This window comes from Phacochoerus africanus, chromosome 3, assembly GCF_016906955.1.
Source record: "Phacochoerus africanus isolate WHEZ1 chromosome 3, ROS_Pafr_v1, whole genome shotgun sequence".
Classification (NCBI taxonomy): domain Eukaryota; kingdom Metazoa; phylum Chordata; class Mammalia; order Artiodactyla; family Suidae; genus Phacochoerus; species Phacochoerus africanus.
The window spans coordinates 15,547,127-15,559,924 of record NC_062546.1 but is presented as its reverse complement, the minus strand read 5'-3'; positions in this window follow the sequence as shown (position 1 = coordinate 15,559,924).

Genomic DNA, 12,798 nt, shown 5'->3' with positions numbered 1-12,798 from the left:
AATTCAAGGGAGGAAAGAGTCCCAATAAATCATCTATACTTTATTAATAATAATAATAATAATAATAATAATTAAATGAAAAAAAAGCTTTAAAAAAAAAAAAGAGCCCCAAAAGAGAGAAAGCAAGACCAGGACCCAGACAGGTCCCAGGCCAGGCTGGAGGGGCTCTGTCCCTGTGGCACCGCTGCCCCTGGCTGGTCCCAGGCCGCTGAGGGAAAACAAATGATTGTGAGGAAGGGGCTCCAAACACACCTGAGCCCTGAGGTGTGAGGCCCAGGGCAGGAGCCCTCATTGCCTGGGTCTAAGGGATACCAACATCTTTGCAGTCTCTCCATATTGAGAGTAGGAGGCATCTTTGCCCTTAGCTCAAATGCACTGTTTCTCGGTCTCAAAACCGGAACAAAAACCCTGTCCGAATCTGTAAATCAGGCGACGAAGCATCTTACAGCTCCTCCTATATGAGTGAGGCGGCTACTGCTCCTCTCTGTGCCTCTGCTCCTCCGTCTGTCCCAAGAGGATAACTGTGAGCTAAGAAACCAGGCCGCCCTGCTTCCTCGCAGGCCATAAACACACCCAAGAGCCTCAGCCCATGTTCTGACACCTGCAGTTGTCTTTATATCTTAACTTGACCTATTCCCGCAAATGAAACATGCAAAATATTCAGTCATGACCCAAGAAGAATAGGAATGCAGAAGCCAGGAGGCCAGGAGAAGTATCCAGACGTGGTGCTGATGATATCCAGGAAGGCCACCCCTGAGTGGGGGCAGAAAGAGCAAACTGAGGACGAGAAGGAAACGAGGGAGGGCCAGGGCTTGTCGCTCACCTCTGGAGACCCATGGGCGACAGGTGTGGCCCCAGGTGTCCCCACACCTTAGAGAAGCATATAGCCTAACCACTTCCTGCTTAGTCCTTCCCCACCCCAGAAAGTTCGGATTATACAAGGTTTGAATTTATTCCCCAACCGCTCAACATATTTCTAATAAAACTGCGGAGGGTGTACTATTCTTTATTTTTTTTAGGGCCGCACTTGTCGCATATGGAAGTTCCCAGGCTAGGGGTCAAATCGGAGCTGCAGCCGCTGGCCTACACCACAGCCATAGCAACGTGGGATCTGAGCCGCGTCTGTGACCACACCGCAGCTCATGGCAACGCTGGAGCCTTAACCCACTGAGTGAGGTCTGGGATTGAACCTGTGTCTTCATGGATCCTAGTCAGATTCATTTCTGCTGAGCCAGGATGGGAATTCCTCTTTAAAAAAAAAAAAAAAAAAAAGTGTGGCCGAGACATGCAGTGGCTGGATGTGGGATCCAGTTCCCAGACGAGGGATCAAACCTGGGCTCCAGCAGTGAAAGCACCAACTCCTAACCACTAGACAACCAGGCAACTCCTGGTGTATTATCCTTTTAGGATCAGATTTGAGTGGGAAGCTCCTAGGTAAAGCAGAATCTAAGCAAAGGTGAAAAATATCCATCCGTGGAAGAAGTAGCTGGAGGAAATAACCAAAGCGGTAGATTTCAAATATCTTCCTACCTGTTGCGCATCTAAGAGGGGGTTCATGTACCAAACGGGGCTCTGCAATTTGTTCCTTGAAAGGCTGAGTGTTCTCCTAAAAGAAGACAGTCATTTACCACGAGATTAAGGAAACAGGCTGAGGAAATGCTTAGCAGTCTCATGAGACAAAAAGAAAAGCAAATGTTTGTTGGACATTAAGGAACCGTGAGCCAGATTCTCTGTGGAAGAAAACAAGACAAAGGAAAAAGGAATTATTTTTCTTTGCAAGGCCCCCCCTGTGGCAAATGGGAGTTCCTCTGCTAGGGGTCAAATTGGAGCTGCAGCTGCCAGCCTACGTCACAGCCACGGCAATGCAGGATCCAAACCACATCCGGGACCTATGCTGCAGCTTGCAGCACCACCAGATCCTTAAACCACTGAACGAGGCCAGGAATCGAAACCGCATCTTCACTCACGCACTCGATGCTGGGTTCTTAACCCACTGAGCCACAATGGAAACTCCAGGAAAACAATTTTTTTAATTTTTTTATGTGTGAGGAAAACTGAATTTTTAAAAATTTAATTTGATTTTTATTTTCTGTTGAAGTATAGTTGATTTACAGCGTTGTGTTAGTTGCAGGTGGACAGCAAAGTGATTCAGTTAAGCATAAACATATATCCATTCTTTTTCAGATTCTTTTCCCATATAGAAAGTTTTTTTTTCTTTTCTAGGGCCACACCCGCGGTATGTGGAGGTTCCCAGGCTAGGGGTCTAATTGGAGCTGTAGCCGCCGGCCTACACCACAGCCACAGCAACGCCAGATCTGAGCCTCATCTTTGACCTACACCACAGCTCACTGCAATGCTGGGATCCTTAACCCACTGAGCGAGGCCAGAGATCGAACCCGCAACCTCATGGTTCGTAGTTGGATTCGTTAACCACTGCGCCATGACAGGAACTTCTAGAAAGTTTTTTTTAAAAAAACCCTGAATTTTAAAACTCTTTCCGGTGTTTTCCAAACCACCAACACTTACATAAAGGGCACTCAATCTCTGGTACCGCATTCATCCAGTTTGGAATCTAGATGAAAGCAGATCTCTCCATGAAGTCCAGATAAGCTTCTTTATAGACTTTACAGATTAAATAAGTTCAGTAAGTTTAAAGAAGTTTAACAACTTCTAATGTACCCAACATAAAATGGTAGAATGAGAACAGAATAACTACAATAAAAAACCCCCTCCTATTTACAAAAGAGAAAAATGTGAAGCAACATTCAGGGGGTCACTGGTCCACAGGACACATTGTATATCCTGTAAGACAGAGATGTGGGGACTTCCAACCTGGTGCTGTAGTGACTTCCTTGTTCAGTGACCGTGGCTTATCCAGTTCTGCTCTCTGGGCATCTCTCCTTTGCCGGGTGTTTCCCACGCTGTATCGCAGAGAAGTATTGCAGAGGACGTATCTTTTCAAGAGTTCACTTTGTAAGGGTGTGGCAGGATATTCATATGGATATGAACAATCAGTGCCCATTGTTGGAGAGGCTTGGGTTTCTTGTTTAGCTGACTTCTGGTCTGCTTGCTTCAGATAAAAGCATAAACTAATAACCATAGTCAGAGATCCTGCAGAGTCATGTTTGTCTTTTATGTACTCTGCTCAACCCTAAATGTACACTTTTAATCTGAAGATGCATACCTTATTTAATTTTGAACATTTTCTTCTTTTTAACTCTTTAAATATGGCTTCTCTGCCATTCTCTCCATTCTCCTTCTAGAACTTCCATTGGTTATTAATTATATCTCCTATTTACAGCCCCCTTGTCTTACCTTTCTCTCATATTTTTCTCATCATCTCTCTGTTCTGTGTTACAGGTGATTTCCTCAGTACTATCTTCCAATTCACTAATTTTTCTTTCACCTGTACTCAATCTAGACTCCATTTTGTCTAATTAGTTCTTTTGAAGTTTGGAATTATCTAAGTATCTGCTTCTGAATGTACTGTTGGTGCATACAATCTCAAAACAGTTGAATTCTCTGTCACTGAGAAATAGGTGACGACTCCCAAGCTTTGAAAAGAACTCACAGGAAGGCATTGTACTTGAGCATTGATCAGTGTACATAGAGGCTGGAACAACACCAGATATCTACCATTTGTAACTTAATGACCATTTGTCCTTATCTTAAAATCAGAGGACATTTGCCCTGAAACATACCTCGGAATAGATTTAAGCCCTGAATCTAGTCACTCTCATCTTATCTCAGAAACCTGTTCTGTTTGGCTTTGCCCTTCATGACTTGATCTGGATCCTAGATCCTTGACTGCATCTTCTCCAACCAGCCTCTATCGTCTCTTCCTATATCCAATAGTCTTGAGGATCTTTATTCATTTGCTCACTCAAAAAAACTGTATCAAGTGCCTACCATGAACCAGGCACTATGCCATGCCCTAGAGATACAAACTGATAGATGGAGCACAGTGTAGTGGATAAATGCATGAACACTAGCGTTAACCCAATCTGGATTCAAACCTTGGTACCGTAATTTACTATCTGTGTGGTCCTGGACAAATCAGGAAAGATCTTCTAGTGCCAGTTTCTATGAAGCAGGCAGGATCAACCCTTTTCTTCCTAGAGTTGTTGTGGGGAATAAATGAGCATCTAGCCCAAGGCCAGGCATACAGAAAACACTTAATTATGGTTGCCATTATGATTATTACAAAATAGTCTCTCTCTCTCCCTCTCTCACACCCACACACACACCCATTAGAGCTCACAGAACGATATCAGGTCTTTAGGAGTTCCCTTGGTGCTCAGCATGTTAAAAATCTGGCATTGTTACTGCTGTGGCTTGAGTTGCTGCTGTGGTGAAGGCTGGATCTCTGGCCCGTGAACATCCACGTGCCTTGGGCACAACCAAAAAACAAACAAAGAACCCAACACAGACCGGGGACATGGCTGGTGGGCCCTCCGGCTTTCAAGGGCCATCTTGGCTATGTTGGTCTCCTAAGGTCTAGGATAAGAAGAGGGACCAGGAGGAAGACGAGTGGCTATTCCTTCTCAAGAAAGGCTACTCTACCTCCCCTCGGGTTCCTGGCTGTAAGACTCCTGGCCATGCCTCTGTCGGATGGGCTTCTCTCTTTCACTCGCGAGCACCCTGCCACCCACTGATGTTGGGGAAGGGGGAGTAGAGGGTCTCTGACGTCCTTTACATTAGATGCCCCTCTCTGTGCCTCACTTCACCTACCTCTTTGTCTATTGATTGGCGTGTCTCCACCCTAGACTAGGATTTCCTTGAGGGAGAAAACGTACATCATTAAAATCTCATAGGCTTTGGCATTAGACTGACCTGGTTTCAAATCCTGACTCTCCCACCTAATAAATGTTCCTTTAGATAATTACAGCAAATAATTACTGAGCATTTGTTATACTCCAGGCCCAGTGCTGAGCGCTTTGGATGACTGATCACCTTTAAACCTCATAACAATATATAAGTAGGTATATAGTCATCCAGTTTTACAAATAGCAAAAAATAAGGCTGAGACTGGCCTTCCATACAAGGGGACAGGAGGAGGGAAGACGGGGCGAGGTTGATCAGGCACTGCCTAAGAACTGATGCTACTTGCCCAGGCCTGAAAAGCAGCCCAGAGGTTCCCTTAATTCCAAGCTGGGGTCAGAGGAAAGATTCCCTGTGAGGGTCACCTCTGTAGTTCATGCAATTGCTGTGAACCATGTGCAGATGGTAAATGAGCTCCAGAGAGAAGTATCAACTAGCAGACACTTTAGTTTTGGTGTCATCTTTTTTTTTGTCTTTTTTTTTGTCTTTTTAGGGCCGCACCCTCGGCATATGGAGGTTCCCAGGCCAGGGGTCAAATTGGAGCTGCAGCTACCTGCCTACACCACAGCCACAGCAGTGTGGGATCCAAGCCACGCCTGCAACCTACACCACAGCTCACAGCAATGCCGGATCTTTAACCCACTGAGCAAGGCCAGGGATTGAACCCAGATCCTCAGAAACACCATTCAGGTTCGTTACTGCTGAACCACAATGGGAACTCCTAGTGTCATCTTTTTAAAGGATGTACTTTTTATTTTGATGGAGTCCACTTTACCTCCTCTTCTTTAATGAATTTTTTATGTTAAGCTACCTTACCTAAGAAGCATCCCTTCTATACTTTAAATATCTTTACAAGTTCTCTTTTCCACATTTAAGTCATTAATCCATCTGGAATTTAGTTATTTATTTTATGTATTTATATTTTGGCTATACCCATGGCATGCAGAAGTTCCCAGGCCAGGGATCAGACCCATACCACAGCAGTTACCAGAGCCACAGCAATGACAATGGCAGGTCCTTAACCCTCTGAACTACCAGGGAGCTCCCTGTAATTTACTTTTTGTGAGAAATTTGAAGGAAGGATCTTGTTTCATTTTTTTCCTAAAGTGTTTCCCCATAGCCTTGATCCCGTTAATTTATAAAACCACGTCTATTTTGTACCAAGTTTTCATACATAAAAGGATGCATTTCTTTGTTCTATTATGTTTTCTTATTCAATTTATTCTCAAACCAGTCACTTTTAATTAACATGTACATTTTATATATCTTTGAAGCACAAGTCATTTGGGTTTTACTTATTCAGAATTGTTTAGGCTATTCTTACACTTAATCTCCTACATAAATTTTAGGGTCAGTTTCTCCAGGTCCTCAAAAAAATCTGTTGAGATTTTTATTACAATCGTACCAAAGCTATAAATGACTGAGAGGAGCCATATGACATCTTCCCAAGTATAAAAACAATGAGTATCTCTCTATTTATTCAAAGCCTCGTCAAGCCATTTAATGAAGTTTAATTTTCTTCATATAATTCTTACAAACTTTTATCTGGCTTATATTTACATAGTAATAAATTTCATGGCTATTGTGAATAGGATCCTTTTCTCTCTCTTTTTTTTTTTTGATTAGTTTTTTGGGCATAAGTATGCGATTGATTTTTTTGTATATTGACTTTTGTAATTGCAAACTCAGCGTACTTTCTCATGAATTTTAATAGCTTACCCTTGAGTCTCTTGGATTTCAGTGAGACATTTGTATCATCTGTAAGCATTAACCATGCCACCTCTTCCTTTCCAATCTCTCTACCTCTTTATTTTTATGTCCAGTTTTATTGCATTGGCATAACTTGATCACTAACTTGCTATTGAATCAGAGTGGCGAGAGAGGACATACTGTTTTTAAAGATGTTGCTTCTACATTTTCACCGCTGAGCATAATATTTGCTGTGGGTCTTTGGTAAGTACCCTTCATCAGGTGCTTAGATCAAGAATAATCACTTTTGGAGTTCCCGTCGTGGCTCAGTGGTTAACGAATCCGACTAGGAACCATGAGGTCGCGGGTTCGATCCCTAGCCTTGCTCAGTGGGTTAAGGATCCGGTGTTGCCGTGAGATGTGGTGTAGGTTGCAGACGTGGCTCGGATCCCACATTGCTGTGGCTCTGGCATAGGCTGGTGGCTACAGCTCCGATTCGACCCCTAGCCTGGGAACCTCCATGTGCCGTGGGAGCGGCCCTAGAAAAGACAAAAAGACAAAAAAAAAAAGAATGATCACTTTTGTTCTTAGTATACTGTGGATTTTTATCACGATTGAACATAGAACAATATAGAATAATTTTATGAATCAGTTTAAAGATTCATTTGGATTCTCTTCTTTAAGTTTTTAATTTGCTTAATCACATTAATAGATTTCCTGTTCTTAAACTACCCTTAAATTCCTGGGATGTACCCTATTTACTTATGAGGGTTTTTAAAAGCATACTGAGAAGTTCGATACCTAACATTATTATACTTATCACTTTGAACTAATTTCAGGACTATAGAAAAACTGGACCATAGCACAAAGAGCTATCATCTTTCTTTCACACAGATCCACTAAAGTGTTAACATTCTGCCACATTTATCATTCTTTCTTCCATATGTGAGTGAGAGAAGATATCATGTTTTTGTTTGTTTGTTTAGTCTTTTTGCCTTTTCGAGGGCCACACCCGTGGCATGTGGAGGTTCCCAGGCTAGGGGTCCAATCGGAGCTGTAGCCGCCGGCCTACACCACAGCCACAGCAACGCAGGATCCGAGCCACGTCTGCAACCTACACCACAGCTCATGGCAATGCTGGATCCTTAACCCACTGAGCAAGGCCAGGGATTGAACCCACAACTTCATGGTTCCTAGTTGGATTCGTTAACCACTGCGCCACGACGGGAACTCCAAGTTTTGTGGGTTTTTTTGTTTTTTTTTTTTCTTGTCTTTTTAGGGCCGCACCCGAGGCATATGGAGGTTCCCAGGCTAGGGGTCCAATCGGAGCTACAGGTGCCAGCCTACACCAGGTCCGAGCCGCGTCTGCAACCTACATCACACACAGCTCACAGTGACATTGGGTCCTTAACCCACTCCGTGAGGCCAGGGCTGGAACCCGCAACCTCATGGTTCCCAGTCAGATTCGTTTCCAATGCGCCAGGACGGGACCTCCGATGTCATGGTTTATTCTGAGCCTTGAAAGTAAGTTGTATACAGCACGCTCCTTTATCCATGAGCATTTCCGTGTATCTTCCCTACGAATAGATTGCTTACATCTTGATAATAACCTTGACGGAACATTTAAAGAGTGGGATACATATCACTTTACTATAAATTTAACTTTGCGTTGACCTCATTTCTATAATTACAGCCGGGACCTGATAGTGTCCTGTTTTTTATATTGCATATGTAGCCAAGCTATGTGAGAGATCAATTTTAATTCAGATGAGTAAAGGGGATGTGATTAGAGATTTATTACTAAAAAATTAAAGGCATCGGGGTCTGTAGGGTTGAAAAACACTTATCCGGATCATCTCCAGAGGGACTCTGACTGTGGTACAAGTTTGGGCTTGACTCTAGGCAGCAATCCCACAGCTATTTCCATCCCACGGAGAAATCCCAGCGACGCATATCAGAGAGCAGAGGTATAGCGGCATCTATGACCTGACTCAACGTCCATTTCGAGCTCCTTCCTGTGTACACGCTACAAAGCACAGAGGCTGGAAAGGTGAAAGCTACACTTCTGAGACCACCTTCCCCCCTACCCCCACGGAGCCGGGGTTCTGGCTCTGATTTGGGTTTCCCTGATCGGGTGTGCTCCCTCCACCAGAACAGTCTGGAGGGAAGCAGAACGCAAGGCACAGACCATGGCTGAGAAGCATTCCTGGATTATGGCTTAAGCAGGATAACGTGGGGGAGGAAATGTATCCTCAAAACTCAGTTTACTGTGTCTTTCTCCAGCCCTTCAAGCAATTTTGTAGATACTAATTCCTGATAAGAAGTAGCTTTCTGCTTAAACTAGCGAGGATGGCTCCTGGTTTTGCAACCAACCCTTCACCAATGTAGAGGATGAGAGAGAGACAGGGCTTGCTTGCAGTCAGTCACTTGACAGCAGAGCCGAGGTTCATACCCAAGACTCTTTAGGATGTGGTCTCCTGCTCCACATCCCCAAACAGCCCTCAGTTCCAGGACCCAGATCAGAAGGGACTGGGGTAAAAACACTTCTAAGGGAGATCCCACTGGTGAGGAAGGGGTCCCTGCTCTAGGGTCTGAGGACAGTCGAACACATGACCCCCAGCACTGACTGGATGAGATCAACAGCAGTTTACCAGTGACACATACTCACAGCTCAAGAGAGGACAGCACACACCATGCAGGACCACGTGAAATTGCACTTGAGGAGTTCCTGTGGTGGCAAAGCGGAAATGAATCTGACTAGGAACCATGAGGTGGTGGGTTTGATCCCTGTCCTCGCTCAGTGGGTTAAGGATCCGGCACTGCCATGAGCTGTGGGTACAGGTCACAGATGTGGCTCAGATCCCGAGTTGCTGTGGCTGTGGTGTAAGCTGGCAGCTATAGCTCAGATCCAACCCCTAGCCTGGGAACCTCCATATGCTGTGGGTGCCGCCCTAAAAAGCAAAAAAGAAAAGAAAAGAAAGAAATTGCACTAGAGTGGGCAACCAAGGGTCATGGGAGGCGGTGTTGGTAGTATGTCCCCTGGTTCCCATAGAAGGCTGTGAGTGGCTTGTTGGGATGATTCCACGAGCTGGCAAGGAACTGAAAGGCATTCCTCAGGGAAAGTGGGAATTGTGCTTGGTCCCTGATGAGGGTGTTGTTTAGCTGGAGACCTAATTAGTGGGAGCAGAGTTGGGAGGGGACCCTGAGGTTAGGACATTTCAGGTCTCTTCCTATCTCACCTGACGTCAAGGCGACACATCATCCTGAGTCTTCATTTGAAGTCTCTCCCAGGCACAAACTTGTTGCAGTGATGGAAGAAAGTGCTAAAGTTAGAAATGCCAGACAGATGCTCCTCCTAACGGGTGAACAGGCAAGTGATCTTGTCTCCAGAGCCCAAGGCACCAGAGGCTGTGGTCATAACCGGGTTTTGCCTGAGGTCAGCCTCTTCTGACTCTTCCACTATGGGAATACATGGGAAATACACACCCTTGCAATTTCGTGGGGGTTTGAGGCTCACATACCGGCCTCTGGATACTTCCAGGGTTTCATCACAATAGGTGAGCCCAAGGCCATATGTCATCCCAGCTACTCCCATTGGTGCCACAGAGCCTGAGGACTGCCTTCAGGCATGAGCAGTCCACCTGCTGACCAACGTAAGACTTTCCCTGCCAATACAACCTGTAACTTAGCTTCTGGCCTATTGGCTTTTAACCAAAGCCAAGTACCATGTTGTGTAGATATTAATTTATTCATTCTGTTCCACGGTTGATGTGTGCTCTTGATCTAAACACTCGCATCACTCTTTGATTCTGGAAAGCCCTCTCCCATTACTTCTTCGACTCTCTCTCCTCTGATTTTCTTTCCTCTCACTCTAGAATTCCAACTGGCTGTATATCACATCCGCTTATTTTCCCCATGTCCATCTGGTTTTGATTCACATTTACCTATTTTTATTCTATACACTTTTGCTCTCTTTTTATGACTGCTAGGGGGCAGGCACTATTCACACTGTTCCAACCAGATGCCTCACTCCCACCAAGACTTTTGAAATTGTGCAACTTGGAAGCCTTGCCAGGAAAGTCGGTAGTTCGAGGAAATAAAAGTCAGAAACCAAGAAAGTCTATCCAGGACACCAGCAAGAATCATCTGGTTAGGATTCCATCTGTGGACTCTCAATATTGTCACTGCACTGTCATGAATGACGACCCAGCAGTTCCCGCTCCTTTGCCTTATTCAGAACCCAATGAGAAAGCATAGAATTTGTTAAGTCTCAGCCATGCATTTTGGGTTTTTAGCAAACACTCACACTGGATACATACTATGCACCAGGCAGAGTTCTGGCTCCTGTAACCGCCCCTCCAAAAGAGAATCAGGAGATGGACAAGGGAACCAGCCCATCAACACTTATGCAGAGCTAGTAAGAAGCAGGGCTGGTCTTCAAATCCAGGAGTGTGTGGTTATTGCCCAGGAAATGAAGCAGCTTCTAGGCTGGGGTGGTCCCCCAGAGTGAGGGGGAATGGTGTGAAGGGGGAGGAGAATCTTTCACAGAAGGCCAGTCCAAGAGCCAGACGCCAAGGACCCGCAAGGACTCTGGGACCCGACTCCAATTCAGAGCTCCAAGCGCCATCCAGTGGCCAATTCAAAGACTGCAGGAAAAAAAGTTGGAGAGGGGGAAAAAAACCCTGCAGAAAGCAGTCCTGGCCTGTGCCATGGAGAAGGAGGGAGCCTGGCCTTTGCCTTAGAGCCACTGGATCAGTTGCAGACCCGACTGCAATCACATCCTCTCAAGACTGCTGCCTGATCCAGCTGCAGTTCTCTCACTGTGATCTCGAGCAGACAATTCTGCCCTTCAGGCCTGGTCTACCTGCCCTGAAACAAAGGGGTTGGACAGGCACACAGGCCAGGGGCTGTGCTTAGTGCTTTTGCTCATCGACCGTCATGTCCAGGTAAATTATCCATCATCCCTTCACCCCCCCTCCCTGTGCTTCCAGTCACTCCTGACCCCCACCTACCTCTGCTTCGCTGACCTGTGAAATCTCACTTAGCCACCTGAAGAAATTCCAGCCACAGGTTAAGATTTGGCTAAAAGGCACCTCCTCCGGGATTTCTCCCTCCTTACCTGCCTTTATTCCATCCCCTCACCTGAAGAGCTTTCTTTCTTTCTTTCTTTCTTTTTTTTTTTTTCTTTTTAGGGCTGTACCCATGGCATATGGAAGTTCCCAGGTTAGGGGTCGAATCGGAGCCGCAGCTGCTGGCCTACACCACAGCCACAGCAACACCAGATCCTTAACCCACAGAGCGAGGGCCAGGGACCAAACCAGCATCCTCATGGACACTAGTCGGATTCATTACTGGTGAGCCACAACAGGAACGCTCCGGGCCTTCTTTCTGCTACCCCTCTCGACCCCTGAGTGCCCCCAGATCAGGGGCTTTTCCCAATCCCAGCATAGGTGTGATTAACAGTGCCTGCTCTGAGTTCAGTCCTCCTGGTGTCTAGCCTGGTGTGGTAGGCACAATAATGCCCCCCTGAAGATGTCCACGTCCTAATTTCTGGAACCTGTAAATATGTTACTTTAGGGAGTTCCCTGGTGGTCTAGTGGTTATGATTCAGCACATCCACTGCTTCAGGTTGGAATTCAATCCCTGACCTGGAACTGGGATCCCACATCAAACTGTTGAATGCCTCAGAAAAAAAAAAGAAAAGAAAAAAAGACAAAAAAGAAAAAAACCTCCTAGCTCTATCTACAATTGCTACAAAAAGAATTTTTTAAAAGTATCTTACTTTGCAAAGAGAGTTTGCAGATGGGGAGATTATCATGCCTTGTCTGGTCAGCCCAATATAATCACAAGGATCCTTTATGAAATGGAGACAGGAGAGTCAGAGTCAGAGGCAGGAGATGTGATGCCAGAAGCAGAGGTTGAGGTGATGAGACAAATTCACATAGCCTCTTGAAGCTCAAAAGGGCGAGGAAACAATAGTCTCCAGAAGGAATGCAGTCCTAACAACCCATTTTAGACTTCTGGCCTCAAGAACTATTTGCATTTTTCAAGCCACTGAAAAAATTTTTTTCCTTTTCTTGGCTACTCCTGTGGCACATGGAAGTTCGAGGGCTAGGGGTCGAAACACAGCTGCAGCTAGCAACCTACACCACGGCCACGGCCACAACCACACCCAATCCAAGCCTGGGACTTACACCACAGCTTGTGGCAACTTGGGATCCTTAACCCACTGAGTGAAGCCAGGGCTGGAACCCGCATCCTTATGGAGACTATGTTGGGTTCTTAACA